The sequence below is a fragment of the Oncorhynchus tshawytscha genome, unplaced genomic scaffold, assembly GCF_018296145.1.
Source record: "Oncorhynchus tshawytscha isolate Ot180627B unplaced genomic scaffold, Otsh_v2.0 Un_contig_1588_pilon_pilon, whole genome shotgun sequence".
NCBI classification, from domain to species: domain Eukaryota; kingdom Metazoa; phylum Chordata; class Actinopteri; order Salmoniformes; family Salmonidae; genus Oncorhynchus; species Oncorhynchus tshawytscha.
Genome location: NW_024609528.1, coordinates 10,019 through 30,462, shown reverse-complemented (window position 1 = coordinate 30,462; position 20,444 = coordinate 10,019). Strand labels below are relative to the sequence as shown.

General features: G+C 47.9%; 1 pseudogene; it reads left to right on the top strand.

The window, feature by feature from the left end:
- Positions 1 to 11,292, top strand: part of LOC121845032 — a 39,418-nt pseudogene extending 28,126 nt beyond the window's left edge.
- Positions 11,293 to 20,444: the final 9,152 nt, after the last annotated feature.

The window sequence follows — 20,444 nt, the reverse complement described above, 5'->3', positions numbered from 1 at the left end:
GGTCCTGTCTGTAGTGGTCCTGACTGTAGTGGTCTATAGTGGTCCTGTCTGTAGTGGTCTATAGTGGTCCTGTCTGTAGTGGTCCTGTCTATAGTGGTCCTGTCTGTAGTGGTCCTGTCTGTAGGGGTCTATAGTGGTCCTGGCTATAGTGGTCCTTTCTGTAGTGGTCCTGTCTGTAGTGGTCTATAGTGGTCCTGTCTGTAGTGGTCCTGTCTGTAGTGGTCTATAGTGGTCCTGTCTGTAGAGGTCTGTAGTGGTCTATAGTGGTCCTGTCTGTAGTGGTCCTGTCTGTAGTGGTCCTGTCTGTTGTGGTCCTGTCTGTAGGGGTCTGTAGTGGTCCTGTCTGTAGTGGTCCTGTCTGTAGTGGTCCTGTCTGTAGGGGTCTGTAGTGGTCCTGTCTGTAGTGGTCTGTAGTGGTCCTGTCTGTGTGGCCTGAAGACTGAAGCTCTCTGAGTCTCTGGATGAGCTTCACATGTTGACCTCTGCTTCCACCTGGTGGGGGAATGGAACAACAACACATCATCCCAAATCTATGCTTTCTTAATGCCGTCATCCAACATCAATCTACCAACCTTTCGGTTACTCGTCCAACACTCTAACCACTAGACTACCTGCCCCCTAACCTCTAGACTACCTGCCTCCCCCTCTAACCACTAGACTACCTGCCACCCCCCCCTCTAACCACTAGACTACCTGCCTCCCCCTCTAACCACTAGACTACCTGCCTCCCCCTCTAACCACTAGACTACCTGCCTCCCCCTCTAACCACTAGACTACCTGCCTCCCCCTCTAGCCACTAGACTACCTGCCTCCCCCTCTCTAACCACTAGGCTACCTGCCACCCCCTCTAGCCACTAGACTACCTGCCTCCCCCTCTAACCACTAGACTACCTGCCACCCCCCTCTAACCACTAGACTACCTGCCCCCCCCCCTATAGTCTATAGTGGTCCTGTCTGTAGTGGTCCTGTCTGTAGTGGTCTATAGTGGTCCTGTCTGTAGTGGTCCTGTCTGTAGTGGTATATAGTGGTCCTGTCTGTAGTGGTCTATAGTGGTCCTGTCTATAGTGGTCCTGTCTGTAGTGGTATATAGTGGTCCTGTCTGTAGTGGTCTATAGTGGTCCTGTCTATAGTGGTCCTGTCTGTAGTGGTCTATAGTGGTCCTGTCTGTAGTGGTCTATAGTGGTCCTGTCTGTAGTGGTCTATAGTGGTCCTGTCTGTAGTGGTCCTGTCTCTAGTGGTCTATAGTGGTCCTGTCTATAGTGGTCCTGTCTGTAGTGGTCTATAGTGATCCTGTTTATAGTGGTCCTGTCTGTAGTGGTATTGTCTATAGTGGTCCTGTCTGTAGGGGTCTATAGTGGTCCTGTCTATAGTGGTCCTGTCTGTGGTGGTCCTGTCTGTAGTCGTCCTGTCTATTGTGGTCCTGTCTGTATTGGTCCTGTCTGTAGTGGTATTGTCTATAGTGGTCTATAGTGGTCCTGTCTATAGTGGTCCTGTCTGTAGGGGTCTGTAGTGGTCCTGTCTGTAGTGGTCCTGTCTGTAGGGGTCTATAGTGGTCCTGTCTGTAGGGGTCTATAGTGGTCCTGTCTGTAGGGGTCTGTAGTGGTCCTGTCTGTAGTGTTCCTGTCTGTAGTGGTCTATAGTGGTCCTGTCTGTAGTGGTCCTGTCTGTAGGGGTCTATAGTGGTCCTGTCTATAGTGGTCCTGTCTGTAGTGGTCTATAGTGGTCCTGTCTATAGTGGTCCTGTCTAGTGGTCCTGTCTGTAGTGGTCTATAGTGGTCCTGTCTGTTGTGGTCCTGTCTGTAGTGGCCTATAGTGGTCCTGTCTGTAGTGGTCCTGTCTAACGGTCCTGTCTGTAGTGGTCTATAGTGGTCCTGTCCATAGTGGTCCTGTCTGTAGTGGTCTGTAGTGGTCCTGTCTGTAGTGGTCCTGTCTGTAGTGGTCTATAGTGGTCCTGTCTGTAGTGGTCTATAGTGGTCCTGTCTGTAGTGGTCCTGTCTGTAGTGGTATATAGTGGTCCTGTCTGTAGTGGTCTATAGTGGTCCTGTCTGTAGTGGTCCTGTCTGTAGTGGTATATAGTGGTCCTGTCTGTAGTGGTCTATAGTGGTCCTGTCTATAGTGGTCCTGTCTGTAGTGGTATATAGTGGTCCTGTCTGTAGTGGTCTATAGTGGTCCTGTCTATAGTGGTCCTGTCTAGTGGTCCTGTCTGTAGTGGTCTATAGTGGTCCTGTCCATAGTGGTCCTGTCTGTAGTGGTCTATAGTGGTCCTGTCTGTAGTGGTCCTGTCTGTAGTGGTCTATAGTGGTCCTGTCTGTAGTGGTCTATAGTGGTCCTGTCTGTAGTGGTCCTGTCTATAGTGGTCCTGTCTATAGTGGTCCTGTCTGTAGTGGTCCTGACTGTAGTGGTCTATAGTGGTCCTGTCTGTAGTGGTCTATAGTGGTCCTGTCTGTAGTGGTCCTGTCTATAGTGGTCCTGTCTGTAGTGGTCCTGTCTGTAGGGGTCTATAGTGGTCCTGGCTATAGTGGTCCTTTCTGTAGTGGTCCTGTCTGTAGTGGTCTATAGTGGTCCTGTCTGTAGTGGTCCTGTCTGTAGTGGTCTATAGTGGTCCTGTCTGTAGAGGTCTGTAGTGGTCTATAGTGGTCCTGTCTGTAGTGGTCCTGTCTGTAGTGGTCCTGTCTGTTGTGGTCCTGTCTGTAGTGGTCTATAGTGGTCCTGTCTGTAGTGGTCTATAGTGGTCCTGTCTGTAGTGGTCCTGTCTGTAGGGGTCTGTAGTGGTCCTGTCTGTAGTGGTCTGTAGTGGTCCTGTCTGTGTGGCCTGAAGACTGAAGCTCTCTGAGTCTCTGGATGAGCTTCACATGTTGACCTCTGCTTCCACCTGGTGGGGGAATGGAACAACAACACATCATCCCAAATCTATGCTTTCTTAATGCCGTCATCCAACATCAATCTACCAACCTTTCGGTTACTCGTCCAACACTCTAACCACTAGACTACCTGCCCCCCTAACCTCTAGACTACCTGCCTCCCCCTCTAACCACTAGACTACCTGCCACCCCCCCCTCTAACCACTAGACTACCTGCCTCCCCTCTAACCACTAGACTACCTGCCTCCCCCTCTAACCACTAGACTACCTGCCTCCCCCTCTAACCACTAGACTACCTGCCTCCCCCTCTAGCCACTAGACTACCTGCCTCCCCCTCTAACCACTAGGCTACCTGCCACCCCCTCTAGCCACTAGACTACCTGCCTCCCCCTCTAACCACTAGACTACCTGCCACCCCCCTCTAACCACTAGACTACCTGCCCCCCCCTCTAACCACTAGACTACCTGCCCCCCGCCTCCCCTCTAACCACTAGGCTACCTGCCTCCCCCTCTAACCACTAGACTACCTGCCACTAGTCTACCTGCCTCCTCCTCTAACCACTAGGCTACCTGCCTCCCCCTCTAACCACTAGACTACCTGCCTCCCCCTCTAACCACTAGACTACCTGCCTCCCCCTCTAACCACTAGGCTACCTGCCTCCCCCTCTAACCACTAGACTACCTGCCTCCCCCTCTAACCACTAGACTACCTGCCTCCCCTCTAACCACTAGACTACTTCCGGCGCCGACAGAGATGGCCGCCTCGCTTCGCGTTCCTAGGAAACTATGCAGTTTTTTGTTTTTTTACGTGTTATTTCTTACACTAGTACCCCAGGTCATCTTAGGTTTCTTTACATACAGCCGACAAGAACTACTGAATATAAGATCAGCGTCAACTCACCATCAGTACGACCAAGAATATGTTTTTCGCGATGCGGATCCTGAGTTCTGCCTTACAACCAGTGTAACCGAGTGGATCACATGCAGCGACCAAAAATAAAAAAACGACTCAGAAAAAGAGGGAAACGAGCGGTCTTCTGGTCAGACTCCGGAGACGGGCACATCGTGCACCACTCCCTAGCATTCTTCTTGCCAATGTCCAGTCTCTTGACAACAAGGTTGATGAAATCCGAGCAAGGGTAGCATTCCAGAGGGACATCAGAGACTGTAACGTTCTCTGCTTCACGGAAACATGGCTAACTGGAGAGACGCAATCCGAAGCGGTGCAGCCAGCGGGTTTCTCCACGCATCGCGCCGACAGAAACAAACATCTTTCTGGTAAGAAGAGGGGCGGGGGCGTATGCCTTATGGCCAACGTGACATGGTGTGATGAAGGAAACATACAGGAACTCAAATCCTTCTGTTCACCTGATTTAGAATTCCTCACAATCAAATGTAGACCGCATTATCTACCAAGAGAATTCTCTTCGATTATAATCACAGCCGTATATATCCCCCCAAGCAGACACATCGATGGCTCTGAACGAACTTTATTTAACTCTCTGCAAACTGGAAACGATTTATCCGGAGGCTGCATTCATTGTAGCTGGGGATTTTAACAAGGCTAATCTGAAAACAAGACTCCCTAAATTTTATCAGCATATTGATTGCGCAACCAGGGGTGGAAAGATCCTGGATCATTGTTACTCTAACTTCCGCGACGCATATAAGGCCCTGCCCCGCCCCCTTTCGGAAAAGCTGACCACGACTCCATTTTGTTGATCCCTGCCTACAGACAGAAACTAAAACAAGAAGCTCCCACGCTGAGGTCTGTCCAACGCTGGTCCGACCAAGCTGACTCCACACTCCAAGACTGCTTCCATCACGTGGACTGGGAGATGTTTCGTATTGCGTCAGACAACAACATTGACGAATACGCTGATACGGTGTGCGAGTTCATTAGAACGTGCGTTGAAGATGTCGTTCCCATAGCAACGATTAAAACATTCCCTAACCAGAAACCGTGGATTGATGGCAGCATTCGTGTGAAACTGAAGGCACGAACCACTGCTTTTAATCAGGGCAAGGTGTCTGGTAACATGACTGAATACAAACAGTGCAGCTATTCCCTCCGCAAGGCTATCAAACAAGCTAAGCGCCAATACAGAGACAAAGTAGAATCTCAATTCAACGGCTCAGACACAAGAGGTATGTGGCAGGGTCTACAGTCAATCACGGACTACAGGAAGAAACCCAGCCCAGTCTCGGACCAGGATGTCTTGCTCCCAGGCAGACTAAATAACTTTTTGCCCGCTTTGAGGACAATACAGTGTCACTGACACGGCCTGCAACGGAATCATGCGGTCTCTCCTTCACTGCAGCCGAAGTGAGTAAGACATTTAAACGTGTTAACCCTCGCAAGGCTGCAGGCCCAGACGGCATCCCCAGCCGCGCCCTCAGAGCATGCGCAGACCAGCTGGCCGGTGTGTTTACGGACATATTCAACCAATCCCTATACCAGTCTGCTGTTCCCACATGCTTCAAGAGGGCCACCATTGTTCCTGTTCCCAAGAAAGCTAAGGTAACTGAGCTAAACGACTACCGCCCCGTAGCACTCACATCCGTCATCATGAAGTGCTTTGAGAGACTAGTCAAGGACCATATCACCTCCACCCTACCTGACACCCTTGACCCTCTCCAATTTGCTTACCGCCCAAATAGGTCCACAGACGATGCAATCTCAACCACACTGCACACTGCCCTAACCCATCTGGACAAGAGGAATACCTATGTGAGAATGCTGTTCATCGACTACAGCTCGGCATTCAACACCATAGTACCCTCCAAGCTCGTCATCAAGCTCGAGACCCTGGGTCTCGACCCCGCCCTGTGCAACTGGGTACTGGACTTCCTGACGGGCCGCCCCCAGGTGGTGAGGGTAGGCAACAACATCTCCTCCCCGCTGATCCTCAACACTGGGGCCCCACAAGGGTGCGTTCTGAGCCCCCTCCTGTACTCCCTGTTCACCCACGACTGCGTGGCCATGCACGCCTCCAACTCAATCATCAAGTTTGCGGACGACACAACAGTGGTAGGCTTGATTACCAACAACGACGAGACGGCCTACAGGGAGGAGGTGAGGGCCCTCGGAGTGTGGTGTCAGGAAAATAACCTCACACTCAACGTCAACAAAACTAAGGAGATGATTGTGGACTTCAGGAAACAGCAGAGGGAACACCCCCATCCACATCGATGGAACAGTAGTGGAGAGGGTAGCAAGTTTTAAGTTCCTCGGCATACACATCACAGACAAACTGAATTGGTCCACTCACACAGACAGCATCGTGAGGAAGGCGCAGCAGCGCCTCTTCAACCTCAGGAGGCTGAAGAAATTCGGCTTGTCACCAAAAGCACTCACAAACTTCTACAGATGCACAATCGAGAGCATCCTGGCGGGCTGTATCACCGCCTGGTATGGCAACTGCACCGCCCTCAACCGTAAGGCTCTCCAGAGGGTAGTGAGGTCTGCACAACGCATCACCGGGGCAAACTACCTGCCCTCCAGGACACCTACACCACCCGATGCTACAGGAAGGCCATAAAGATCATCAAGGACATCAACCACCCGAGCCACTGCCTGTTCACCCCGCTGTCATCCAGAAGGCGAGGTCAGTACAGGTGCATCAAAGCTGGGACCGAGAGACTGAAAAACAGCTTCTATCTCAAGGCCATCAGACTGTTAAACAGCCACCACTAACATTGAGTGGCTACTGCCAACACACTGTCAATGACACTGACTCTACTCCAGCCACTTTAATCATGGGAATTGATGGGAAATGATGTAAATATATCACTAGCCACTTTAAACAATGCTACCTTATATAATGTTACTTACCCTACATTGTTCATCTCATATGCATACGTTGATACTGTACTCTATATCATCGACTGCATCCTTATGTAATACATGTATCACTAGCCACTTTAACTATGCCACTTTGTTTACATACTCATCTCATATGTATATACTGTACTCGATATCATCTACTGTATCTTGCCTATGCTGCTCTGTACCATCACTCATTCATATATCCTTATGTACATATTCTTTATCCCCTTACACTGTGTATAAGACAGTAGTTTTTTTTGGGAATTGTTAGTTAGATTACTTGCTCGTTATTACTGCATTGTCGGAACTAGAAGCACAAGCATTTCGCTACACTCGCATTAACATCTGCTAACCATGTGTATGTGACAAATAAAATTTGATTTGATTTTGATTTGATTTGACTACCTGCCTCCCCCTCTAACCACTAGACTACCTGCCTCCCCCTCTAACCACTAGACTACCTGCCTCCCCCTCTAACCACTAGGCTACCTGCCTCCCCCTCTAACCACTAGGCTACCTGCCGCCCGAAACGGTCCCTGCCAGACATTGACAGTGATTAATTAGCAACATGTTGTATTGTGGATGTTGAAACCTGTTGTCTTTCTCTCCGTGTCTGTCCTCCAGCTGTCCTGGAGTCTGCTCAGATCCTCTAACCTGTTGTCTTTCTCTCCGTGTCTGTCCTCCAGCTGTCCTGGAGTCTGCTCAGATCCTCTAACCTGTTGTCTTTCTCTCCGTGTCTGTCCTCCAGCTGTCCTGGAGTCTGCTCAGATCCTCTAACCTGTTGTCTTTCTCTCCGTGTCTCTCCTCTCTGTTCTCCAGCTGTCCTGGAGTCTGCTCAGATCCTCCAACCTGTTGTCTTTCTCTCCGTGTCTGTCCTCCAGCTGTCCTGGAGTCTGCTCAGATCCTCCAACCTGTTGTTTTTCTCTCCGTGTCTCTCCTCTCTGTTCTCCAGCTGTCCTGGAGTCTGCTCAGATCCTCCAACCTGTTGTTTTTCTCTCCGTGTCTCTCCTCTCTGTTCTCCAGCTGTCCTGGAGTCTGCTCAGATCCTCCAACCTGTTGTCTTTCTCTCCGTGTCTGTCCTCCAGCTGTCCTGGAGTCTGCTCAGATCCTCCAACCTGTTGTTTTTCTCTCCGTGTCTCTCCTCTCTGTTCTCCAGCTGTCCTGGAGTCTGCTCAGATCCTCATCATCCTGGTCCTGATGACTGTAATGCTGCTGGTGATTGGCTGTCTGTTGAACCACTACAAGCTGTCTGCCTGCTCCTTTACAACCAGACAGAGCCAGGCCCGGAGGCAAGCACAACACCTACAGCAGGTCAGTACAGTGTGTGTGTGTGTGTCTGCCTGCTCCTTTACGACCAGACAGAGCCAGGCCCGGAGGCAAGCACAACACCTACAGCAGGTCAGTACAGTGTGTGTGTGTGTGTGTCTGCCTGCTCCTTTACGACCAGACAGAGCCAGGCCCGGAGGAAAGCACAACACCTACAGCAGGTCAGTACAGTGTGTGTGTGTGTGTGTCTGCCTGCTCCTTTACGACCAGACAGAGCCAGGCCCGGAGGCAAGCACAACACCTACAGCGGGTCAGTACAGTGTGTGTGTGTGTGTGTGTCTGCCTGCTCCTTTACGACCAGACAGAGCCAGGCCCGGAGGCAAGCACAACACCTATAGCAGGTCAGTACAGTGTGTGTGTCTGCCTGCTCCTTTACGACCAGACAGAGCCAGGCCCGGAGGCAAGCACAACACCTACAGCAGGTCAGTACAGTGTGTGTGTGTGTGTGTCTGCCTGCTCCTTTACGACCAGACAGAGCCAGACCCGGAGGCAAGCACAACACCTACAGCAGGTCAGTACAGTGTGTGTGTGTCAGTGGAGGTTGCTGAGGGAAGGACGGCTCTTAAGAACGGAACAGAGGAAATGGAATGGCATCAAACCCCTGGAAACCATGGAAACAGTGATGTGCCTGATACCATCCCACCCATTCTGCTCCAGTCATTACAACCAGCCTGTCTTCCCCAATTAAGGTGCCACCAACCTCCTGTGATTTGTGTGTGTACGTGCGTGCGTGCGTGTGTGTGTACGTGCGTGCGTGCGTGTGTGCCTGTGTTTGAATGCGTATATACCCAGTCCTCCAGACACCTCTTCCCTCTTCATGTGTACTCACCAGACACCTGTCTAGACAGCTGGCCCTGTACCAGACACCTGTCTAGACAGCTGACCCTGTACCAGACACCTGTCTAGACAGCTGGCCCTGTTCCAGACACCTGTCTAGACAGCTGCCCCTGTCTAGACAGCTGAACCTGTACCAGACACCTGTCTAGACAGCTGACCCTGTACCAGACACCTGTCTAGACAGCTGACCCTGTACCAGACACCTGTCTAGACAACTGACCCTGATCACCAGACACCTGTCTAGACAGCTGACCCTGTACCAGACACCTGTCTAGACAGCTGCCCCTGTACCAGACACCTGTCTAGACAGCTGACCCTGTACCAGACACCTGTCTAGACAGCTGACCCTGATCACCAGACACCTGTCTAGACAGCTGACCCTGTTCACCAGATTGGAGCTGGTTCTTGTTATAACATGTATTGCAGGGGAAGCAGACCCAGTTCACCAGATTGGAGCTGGTTCTTGTTTTAACATATATTGCTGAGTGAAGCAGACCAATATGGCCGTTAGGTTATCGGTTTCCTCCACAGGTCAAATGTTCAGACTGTCTCTTTCTGTCATCAGGATGTGTGTCTCTGGCCGCCGGACAGCGGCGCTCGACAAGGTGCCTCCGAGGTAAAAACCAAGTGTGTGTGTGTGTGTGTGTGTGTGTGTGTGTGTGTGTGTGCGCGCGCGCAGCGGAGGAGAGAGACAGGTCTACTTGGCAGTCACTGACATCAGTCTGTGTGATGTGATGGGGAGCCCACTGGACCCAATGTGTTTAGTAATGGACCCCCCTGGATCCAATCTGTTTAGTAATGGACCCCACTGGATCTAATCTGTTTAGTAATGGACCCCACTGGATCCAATCTGTTTAGTAATAGATCTAATCTGTTTAGTAATGGACCCCACTGGATCCAATCTGTTTAGTAATAGATCCAATCTGTTTAGTAATGGATCCAATCTGTTTAGTAATGGGTCTAGGACTAGGTGGTGTATCTGTCTGTGTCTAGGACTAGGTGGTGTATCTGTCTATCTGTCTGTGTCTAGGACTAGGTGGTGTATCTGTCTATCTGTCTGTGTCTAGGACTAGGTGGTGTTTCTGTCTGTGTCTAGGACTAGGTGGTGTATCTGTCTGTGTCTAGGACTAGGTGGTGTTTCTGTCTGTGTCTAGGACTAGGTGGTGTATCTGTCTGTGTCTAGGACTAGGTGGTGTATCTGTCTATCTGTCTGTGTCTAGGACTAGGTGGTGTATCTGTCTGTGTCTAGGACTAGGTGGTGTATCTGTCTGTGTCTAGGACTAGGTGGTGTTTCTGTCTGTGTCTAGGACTAGGTGGTGTATCTGTCTATCTGTCTGTGTCTAGGACTAGGTGGTGTTTCTGTCTGTGTCTAGGACTAGGTGGTGTATCTGTCTGTGTCTAGGACTAGGTGGTGTATCTGTCTGTGTCTAGGACTAGGTGGTGTATCTGTCTGTGTCTAGGACTAGGTGGTGTATCTGTCTGTGTCTAGGACTAGGTGGTGTATCTGTCTGCGTCTAGGACTAGGTGGTGTATCTGTCTGTCTAGGACTAGGTGGTGTTTCTGTCTGTGTCTAGGACTAGGTGGTGTATCTGTCTGTGTCTAGGTGGTGTAACTATCTAACCCTCTATCTATCTCTGTGTTTAGGTGGTGTAACTATCTAACCCTCTATCTATCTCTGTGTCTAGGTGGTGTATGTGCCCCAGGCCAGGAGAGGTTTACAGCCCCCTCCTTTATGTCCCGGGATCGTTTCAGTCGCTTCCAGCCCACCTACCCCTACCTGACCCACGACATCCACCTTCCCCCCACCATCTCCCTGTCTGACGGAGAGGAGCCCCCGCCCTACCAGGGCCCCTGCACCTTACAGCTGAGGGACCCAGAGCAGCAGTTGGAGTTAAACAGGGAGTCGGTCAGGGCCCCCCCCAATAGAACCATCTTCCACAGTGAAGTGATAGACATGCACAGTGGAGGGGGGAGAGGGCCGAGACCACCCAGCAGTAACTCTGGTATCAGCGTAGCCAATAGCAGCAGCCACGGACGCATGGAATGCTCGCCTCCGGCATATTGCGAGGTGATTAGTCACTTTTTCACCACCCGCACAGCAGTAACCCACTCGGGACCTGGACCGGGGTGGGACCAGCCAGCAGGGCCAATCAGAAAGCACAATACCTGCCAAGGCCAGGAAAGGGGAGGAGCTGAGGTGAGATGGATGAGGGACTAAGCTGTCTTAGACTCCTCCCCCCTGTAAAGAGGTGTGGCCAATCTCTATATGGACCGACACTCCCAGGATGCACAACTAAACACAACATTATCAACCTGCTACAACTAAACACAACATTATCAACCTGCTACAACTAAACACAACATTATCAACCTGCTACAACTAAACACATCATTATCGACCTGCTACAACTAAACACAACATTATCGACCTGCTACAACTAAACACATCATTATCGACCTGCTACAACTAAACACATCATTATCGACCTGCTACAACTAAACACAACATTATCGACCTGCTACAACTAAACACAACATTATCGACCTGCTACAACTAAACACAACATTATCGACCTGCTACAACTAAACACAACATTATCGACCTGCTACAACTAAACACAACATTATCTACCTGCTACAACTAAACACAACATTATCAACCTGCTACAACTAAACACAACATTATCAACCTGCTACAACTAAACACAACATTATCGACCTGCTACAACTAAACACAACATTATCGACCTGCTACAACTAAACACAACATTATCGACCTGCTACAACTAAACACAACATTATCGACCTGCTACAACTAAACACAACATTATCGACCTGCTACAACTAAACACAACATTATCTACCTGCTACAACTAAACACAACATTATCAACCTGCTACAACTAAACACAACATTATCGACCTGCTACAACTAAACACAACATTATCGACCTGCTACAACTAAACACAACATTATCGACCTGCTACAACTAAACACAACATTATCGACCTGCTACAACTAAACACAACATTATCGACCTGCTACAACTAAACACAACATTATCGACCTGCTACAACTAAACACAACATTATCGACCTGCTACAACTAAACACAACATTATCGACCTGCTACAACTAAGCACAACATTATCGACCTGCTACAACTAAACACAACATTATCGACCTGCTACAACTAAACACAACATTATCTACCTGCTACAACTAAACACAACATTATCAACCTGCTACAACTAAACACAACATTATCAACCTGCTACAACTAAACACAACATTATCGACCTGCTACAACTAAACACAACATTATCTACCTGCTACAACTAAACACAACATTATCAACCTGCTACAACTAAACACAACATTATCAACCTGCTACAACTAAACACAACATTATCGACCTGCTACAACTAAACACAACATTATCGACCTGCTACAACTAAACACAACATTATCGACCTCCTACAACTAAACACAACATTATCAACCTGCTACAACTAAACACAACATTATCAACCTGCTACAACTAAACACATCATTATCGTCCTGCTACAACTAAACACATTATCGACCTGCTACAACTAAATACAGCATTATCGACCTGCTACAATTAAACACAACATTATCGACCTGCTACAACTAAACACAGCATTATCGACCTCCTACAACTAAACACAGCATTATCGACCTGCTACAACTAAACACAGCATTATTGACCTGCTACAATTAAACACCACATTATCGACCTGCTACAATTAAACACAACATTATCGACCTGCTAGAAATAAACACAACATTATCGACCTGCTACAACTAAACACAACATTATCGACCTGCTACAACTAAACACAACATTATCGACCTGCTACAACTAAACACAACATTATCGACCTGTTACAACTAAACACAACATTATCGACCTGCTACAACTAAACACAACATTATCGACCTGCTACAACTAAACACAGCATTATCGACCTGCTACAACTAAACACAGCATTATCGACCTGCTACAACTAAACACAGCATTATCGACCTGCTACAACTAAACACAGCATTATCGACCTCCTACAACTAAACACAGCATTATCGACCTGCTACAACTAAACACAGCATTATTGACCTGCTACAATTAAACACCACATTATCGACCTGCTACAACTAAACACATCATTATCGACCTGCTACAAATAAACACAACATTATCGACCTGCTACAAATAAACACAACATTATCGACCTGCTAGAAATAAACACAACATTATCGACCTGCTACAACTAAACACAACATTATCGACCTGCTACAACTAAACACAACATTTTATTCAGACCAGGGTCTGTACTGACCCCGAGCTGGACTTGGTGGCTTTATTCAGACCAGGGTCTGTACTGACCCCGAGCTGGACTGGGGGGTTTTATACAGACCAGGGTCTGTACTGACCCCGAGATGGACTGAGTGGTTTTATACCGACCAGGGTCTGTACCGACCCCGAGTTGGACTGGGTGGTTTTATACAGACCAGGGTCTGTACCGACCCCGAGCTGGAATGGGTGGTTTTATTCAGACCAGGGTCTGTACTGACCCCGAGCTGGAATGGGTGGTTTTATTCAGACCAGGGTCTGTACTGACCCCGAGATGGACTGGGTGGTTTTATACCGACCAGGGTCTGTACACAACCAAGCTGGACTGGGGTTTTTTATACCGACCAGGGTCTGTACACAACCAAGCTGGAGAAGGAACGACTCAAACATCCAAATCTTAGTGCCAAGGTTACCGTGGAAACAGAGGAGAGGAACTGACGTGTCTATGTAACTAACATTAAAAATAATAAAATAATAAGTTGCATTGTCTACTTGTTGAAGCGTAAAGAGAGAAACACGTGATGTGATGATGTGTGTTGTTGTCCTGTCAGGAGTGGATTGATTGATTGAACTCTGGCTCCAAAGGTAAGGTAGGAGCAAATGGTAGGGCCAGGCCTCTTTTTATTGGAGGACCAACAGCCTAGTATCTATCAGTCCCACTACCACACAGTACACCAGCTACCCTATAGAACCCAGCCTAGTATCTATCAGTCCCACTACCACACAGTACACCAGCTACCCTATAGAACCCAGCCTAGTATCTATCAGTCCCACTACCACACAGTACACCAGCTACCCTGTAGAACCCAGCCTAGTATCTATCAGTCCTACTACCACACAGTACACCAGCTACCCTATAGAACCCAGCCTAGTATCTATCAGTCCGACTACCACACAGTACACCAGCTACCCTATAGAACCCAGCCTAGTATCTATCAGTCCTACCACACAGTACACCAGCTACCCTGTAGAACCCAGCCTAGTATCTATCAGTCCCACTACCACACAGTACACCAGCTACCCTATAGAACCCAGCCTAGTATCTATCAGTCCCACTACCACACAGTACACCAGCTACCCTGTAGAACCCAGCCTAGTATCTATCAGTCCCACTACCACACAGTACACCAGCTACCCTATAGAACCCAGCCTAGTATCTATCAGTCCCACTACCACACAGTACACCAGCTACCCTGTAGAACCCAGCCTAGTATCTATCAGTCCCACTACCACACAGTACACCAGCTACCCTATAGAACCCAGCCTAGTATCTATCAGTCCCACTACCACACAGTACACCAGCTACCCTGTAGAACCCAGCCTAGTATTTATCAGTCCCACTACCACACAGTACACCAGCTACCCTGTAGAACCCAGCCGATTAAGACCCTAAAACCTTCTCACTAATCCACAACACTGACCAGGCCCCTGAAAGACTTAGTAACTAATCCACAACACTGACCAGGTGCCATTTGATCAGAGCTCTATGGGAATAAGGTGCCATTTGATCAGAGCTCTATGGGAATAAGGTGCCATTTGACCAGAGCTCTATGGGAATAAGGTGCCATTTGACCAGAGCTCTATGGGAATAAGGTGCCATTTGACCAGAGTTCTATGGGAATAAGGTGCCATTTGACCAGAGCTCTATGGGAATAAGGTGCCATTTGACCAGAGCTCTATGGGAATAAGGTGCCATTTGATCAGAGCTCTATGGGAATAAGGTGCCATTTGACCAGAGCTCTATGGGAATAAGGTGCCATTTGACCAGAGCTCTATGGGAATAAGGTGCCATTTGACCAGAGCGCTATGGGAATAAGGTGTCATTTGATCAGAGCTCTATGGGAATAAGGTGCCATTTGACCAGAGCTCTATGGGAATAAGGTGCCATTTGACCAGAGCTCTATGGGAATAAGGTGCCATTTGACCAGAGCGCTATGGGAATAAGGTGCCATTTGATCAGAGCTCTATGGGAATAAGGTGCCATTTGGGACGTGACAGAGTCTACTTCAGTAGTACTTTTCTTTTCTCTGACATCATCAGTTTAGCTGCTTGAGACTGGATGACTAGAACAACTAGCTAGCCTACTGGTCTGGACGCCCATTAGAGAGAAGACAGACCTACAGTCAGCCTTGTGCAGTAGATCAGAGACTGGATGACTAGAACAACTAGCTAGTTTCTCTGTAGCTCAACACATAGCCCTCCATCAGTCTCTTCTATATAGAGGTTTCTCTGTAGCTCAACACATAGCCCTCCACCAGTCTCCTCTATATAGAGGTTTCTCTGTAGCTCAACACATAGCCCTCCATCAGTCTCTTCTATATAGAGGTTTCTCTGTAGCTCAACACATAGCCATCCATCAGTCTCTTCTATATAGAGGTTTCTCTGTAGCTCAACACATAGCCATCCATCAGTCTCTTCTATATAGAGGTTTCTCTGTAGCTCAACACATAGCCCTCCATCAGTCTCCTCTATATAGAGGTTTCTCTGTAGCTCAACACATAGCCCTCCATCAGTCTCTTCTATATAGAGGTTTCTCTGTAGCTCAACACATAGCCATCCATCAGTCTCTTCTATATAGAGGTTTCTCTGTAGCTCAACACATAGCCCTCCATCAGTCTCCTCTATATAGAGGTTTCTCTGTAGCTAAATGTTCTCAGCACTTCATACTGTACATTTGGAAAATATTCAGACCCCGTGACTTTTTCCACATATTGTTACATTACAGCCTTATTGTAAAATTGATTAAAACCTTTTTCGCCCCTCATCAATCAACACACAATACCCCATAATGACATCACAATACCCCATAATGACATCACAATACTCCATAATGACATCACAATACCCCATAATGACATCACAATACCCCATAATGACATCACAATACTCCATAATGACATCACAATACTCCATAATGACATCACAATACCCCATAATTACATCACAATACCCCATAAACAAAAACAGGTTTTTAGAAAATGTTGCCCAAAAAATGTAATATCACATTTACATAAGTTTTCAGACCCTTTACTCAGTACTTTGTTAAAGCACCTTTGGCAGCGATAACAGCCTCCAGTCTTCTTGGGTATGATGCTATAAGCTTGGCACATCTGTATTTGGGGAGTTTCTCCCATTCTTCTCTGCAGATCCTCAAGCTCTGTCAGGTTGGATGGGGAGCGTCACTGCACAGCTATTTTCAGGTCTCTTCAGAGATGTTTAGATCGGGTTCAATTCCGGGTTCTGGCTGGGCCACTCAAGGACATTCAGAAACTTGTCCTGAAGCCACTCCTGTGTTGTCTTGGCTGTGTGCTTAGGGTCGTTGTCCTGTTGGAAGGTGGACCTTCACCCCAGTCTGAGGTCCTGAGCGATCTGGAGCAGGTTTTCATCAAGGTACTTTGCTCCGTTCATCTGTGCCTCGATCCTCACTAGTTTCTCAGTCCCTGCCACTGAAAAACATCCCACCAGCATGATGCTGCCACAGTAGGGATGGTGCCAGGTTTCCTCCAGACGTGACGCTTGGCATTCAGGCCAAAGAGGTCAATCTTGGTTTCATCAGACCAGAGAATCTTGTTTCTCATGCTGTGAGAGTCCTTTAGGTGCCTTTTGGCAAACTCCAAGTGGGCTGTCATGTGCCTTTTACTGAGGAGTTGCTTCCGCCTGCCTTGATTGGTGGAGTGCTGCAGAGATGGTTGTCTGTAGGAAAGTTCTCCCATCTCCACAGAGGAACTCTGGAGCTCTGTCAGAGTGACCATTGGGTTCGTGGTCACCTCCATGACCAAGGCCCTTCTTCTCCGAAAAACATTTCTAAAAGCCTGTTTTAACTTTGTCATTATGGGGTAGTCTACTCTATAGCAAGTCCTCATTTACTAGTTTACTCTATAGCAGTCCTCATTTACTAGTTTACTCTATAGCAGTCCTCATTTACTAGTCTACTCTATAGCAGTCCTCAATTACTTGTCTACTCTATAGCAGTCCTAATTTACTAGTCTACTCTATAGCAGTCCTCATTTACTAGTCTACTCTATAGCAGTCCTCCCCATTTACTAGTGTACTCTATAGCAGTCCTCATTTACTAGTCTACTCTATAGCAGTCCTCATTTACTAGTGTACTCTATAGCAGTCCTCCCCATTTACTAGTGTACTCTATAGCAGTCCTCATTTACTAGTCTACTCTATAGCAGTCCTCATTTACTAGTCTACTCTATAGCAGTCCTCATTTACTATTCTACTCTATAGCAGTCCTCATTTACTATTCTACTCTATAGCAGTCCTCATTTACTATTCTACTCTATAGCAGTCCTCATTCACTAAACTACTCTATAGCAGTCTTCATTTACTAGTGTACTCTATAGCAGTCCCCATTTACTAGTCTACTCTATAGCAGTCCTCCTAATTTACTAGTCTACTCTATAGCAGTCCTCCTAATTTACTAGTTTACTCTACAGCAGTCCTCCAAATGTACTAGTTTACTCTATAACAGTCCTCATTTACCACTACCTGCCACTGTTACTGCTTTAGTACCAGGACCCTACTGCTTTAGTACCAGGACCCTACTGCTTTAATACCAGAACCCTACTGCTTTAATACCCTACTGCTTTAGTACCAGGACCCTACTGCTTCAGTACCAGGACTCTACTGCTTTAGTACCAGGACCCTACTGCTTTAGAACCAGGACTCTACTGCTTTAGTACCAGGACCCTACTGCTTTAATACCAGGACCCTACTGCTTTAGTACCAGGACCCTACTGCTTTAGTACCAGGACCCTACTGCTTTAATAACAGGACCCTACTGCTTTAGTACCAGGACCCTACTGCTTTAGTACCAGGACTCTACTGCTTTAGTACCAGGACTCTACTGCTTTAGTACCAGGACCCTACTGCTCTAATACCAGGACCCTACTACTTTAGTACCCAGGACCCTACTGCTTTAATACCAGGACCCTACTACTTTAGTACCCAGGACCCTACTGCTTCAGTACCAGGACCCTACTGCTTTAATACCAGGACCCTACTGCTTTAATACCAGGACCCTACTGCTTTAGTACCAGGACCCTACTGCTTTAATACCAGGACCCTACTGCTTTAGTACCAGGACCCTGCTGCTTTAATACCAGGACCCTACTGCTTTAGTACCAGGACCCTACTGCTTTAGTACCCAGGACCCTACTGCTTTAATACCAGGACCCAACTGCTTTAATACACTACTGCTTTAATACCAGGACCCTAATGCTTTAGTACCAGGACCCTACTGCTTTAATACCATGACCCTACTGCTTTAGTACCATGACCCTGCTGCTTTAATACCAGGGCCCTACTGCTTCAGTACCCAGGACCCTACTGCTTTAATACCCTACTGCTTTAGTACCAGGACCCTACTGCCTTAATACCCTACTGCTTTAGTACCAGGACCCTACTGCTTAAATACCCTACTGCTTTAGTACCAGGACTCTACTGCTTTAGCTCCAGGACCCTACTGCTTTAGTACCAGGACCCTACTGCTTTAATACCAGGACCCTACTGCTTTAGTACCAGAACCCTACTGCTTTAATACCAGGACCCTACTGCTTTAATACCAGGACCCTACTGCTTTTAGTACCCAGGACCCTACTGCTTTAATACCAGGACCCTACTGCTTTTCTAGTACCCAGGATCCTACTGCTTCAGTACCCAGGACCCTACTGCTTCAGTACCCAGGACCCTACTGCTTTACTACCAGGACCCTACTGCTTTAGTTCCAGGACCCTACTGCTCTAATACCAGGACCCTGCTGCTTTAATACCAGGACCCTACTGCTTTAATACCAGGACCCTGCTGCTTTAATACCCTACTGCTTTCTCCTGTTCTATTCCTGTTTTCCCCTGTTCTATTCCTGCTTTCTCCTGTTCTATTCCTGCTTTTCCTGTTCTATTCCCGCTTTCTCCTGTTCTATTCCTGCTTTATCCTGTTCTATTCCTGTTATATTCCTGATTTTCCTGTTATATTCCTGCTTTCCCCTGTTCTATTCCTGCTTTCTCCTGTTCTATTCCTGCTTTTCCTGTTCTATTCCCGCTTTCTCCTGTTCTATTCCTGCTTTATCCTGTTCTATTCCTGTTCTATTCCTGATTTTCCTGTTCTATTCGTGCTTTCTCCTGTTCTATTCCTGCTTTCTCCTGTTCTATTCCTGCTTTCCCCTGTTCTATCCCTGCTTCCTCCTGTTCTATTCCTGCTTTCTCCTGTTCTATTCCTGCTTCCCCCTGTTCTATTCCTGCTTCCTCCTGTTCTATTCCTGCTTTCCCCTGTTCTATTCGCCTGTTCTATTCCTGCTTTCCCCTGTTCTATTCGCCTGTTCTATTCCTGCTTGGCCTTCCATTTCCTGTATTCCACGGTCAGCTTGCTGACGTTGAGGAAGAGGTTGTTGTCCTGGCACCATACTGCCATGTCTCTGACCTCCTCCCTATAGTCTGTCTTCTCGTTTTCGGTGATCAGGCCTACCACCGTCGTCCACAAACGTAATAATGGTGTTGGAGTCGTGGCCACGCAGTCATGGGTGAACAGGGAGTACAGGAGGGGACTAAGCACACACCCCCGTGTTGGGGGTCAGCGTGGTGGATGTGTTGGTGCCCACCCTCACCACCTGAGGGCGGCCCATCAGGAAGTCCAGGATCCAGTTGCAGAGGGAGGTGTTCAGTCCCAGGGTCCTGAGCTTGGCCACTATGGTGTTGAATGCTGAGTTATAGTAAATGAACAGCATTGACACTTGCCAGATGTTAGCGTGGCCTTGTGAATGTTAACCTGTTCAAAAGTCTTACTCACATTGCCTATGGTGAGCAAGATCATAGTCGTCCGGAACAGCTGGTGCTCTCATGTATGGTTCAGTATGGCTTTCCTCGATGCGAATTTAGCTCTTCTGGTAGGCCCGTGGTTCTGTTTCCCTCTGTAATCTGTGATAGTTTGTAAGCCCTGCCACATCCGACGAGTGTCAGAGCCGGCATGGTATAATTCAATCTTTGTCCGGTATTGACGTCTCGACTGTTTGACGGCTCGTTGGGAGGTCGTAGCAGGACTTCTAATAAGCGTCCGGATTAGTGTCTCTCTCCTTGAAAGCGACAGATTCAGCCTTTATCAATGCTGCTGGTAATCAGTTGTTGGGCTTTCAATTCCCTACATGATTTTGGGAGTGAACCGTTCCATAGTTAAGTACAGTACTCAGAACATGGAATGAAGACAGGAAACGGAAC